The following is a 1117-nucleotide window of genomic DNA, read 5'->3' on the forward strand; positions in this document are numbered from 1 at the left end:
TTTTGCAGCCGTTCCTCAAAAGCTTTTTAGAAAGATTTGACAGAAGGAACTGCAACTTCTAAGGTCTTATCGTCCCGAAATCGAAGAGAGAAGGAAGACAGGATAGGAGAAAGCCAGCCGTTCCGAGAACGAGCATTATCAGTCTTATCGTCCCGAAATCGAAGAGAGAAGGAAGACAGGATAGGAGGAAAGCCAGCCGTTCCGAGAACGAACATTATCGTACAGAATAAAATATGCCACGGGCGGGAATCGAACTCGCGGCCTAGCGCTTACAAGTCAGACGCGTTACCAACCAACTAACTAGGCTGGCACTAATTCCTTTACATTTGTGAAGAACAACATTTTTCTTCTTTCACCTTTTTTTTTAATGGCCCATCTTATCGTTTCTTGTAGGCATTCCCCAGAAGCTCAAGGACCTGTACAAGACGGTGTGGGAGATTCCGCAGAAGACAGTTCTGGACATGGCGGCCGATAGGGGAGCGTTCATAGACCAGTCTCAGTCACTCAACATCTACATGGCGGAAATCAACTATGCCAAAATGAGCTCGATGCATTTCCATGGCTGGAAGCTAGGACTCAAAACAGGTGGGTAAAATCTTTCAACAGCGGAATAAGATCCTAGGGGCTGTTTTATAAAAGAATTACCTTTCTAGTAATTTTCCTGAACGGTATACTCCCTGTTTGAAGAGGTGGGTAAAATCTCTCAACAGCGGAATAAGATCCTAGGGGCTGTTTTATAAAAGAATTACCTTTCTAGTAATTTTCCTGAACGGTATACTCCCTGTTTGAAGTCCCCCAGCCAGACTAAACTGGTCTACTTCCTGTTTAACGTCTCCCAGCCAGACTAAACTGGTCTACTTCCTGTTTAACGGCTCCCAGCCAGACTAAACTACTAATCTAAATAAACTATGTACATACTAACCCGCATTTTTTTACTTCCCATCAGGTATGTACTATCTGCGAACCAAGCCGGCTGCGAACGCCATTCAGTTCACCATTGACAAAACTAAAATGGCAAACGCCATGGCCTCCAAAGATGCCCGCAGCCAGGAAGAAATTCAGGCCGACCAAGAGCAAGCTATGGCCGCCATGATTTGTCGGCGCGACAACAAGGAGG

At 45.4% G+C, this 1117-nt stretch overlaps 1 pseudogene; it reads left to right on the forward strand.

The window, feature by feature from the left end:
* Window positions 1–393: 393 nt before the first annotated feature.
* Window positions 394–1096, forward strand: LOC103522994 (annotated as a pseudogene).
* Window positions 1097–1117: the final 21 nt, after the last annotated feature.

The sequence above is a fragment of the Diaphorina citri genome, unplaced genomic scaffold, assembly GCF_000475195.1.
Source record: "Diaphorina citri unplaced genomic scaffold, Diaci psyllid genome assembly version 1.1 scaffold13658, whole genome shotgun sequence".
NCBI classification, from domain to species: domain Eukaryota; kingdom Metazoa; phylum Arthropoda; class Insecta; order Hemiptera; family Psyllidae; genus Diaphorina; species Diaphorina citri.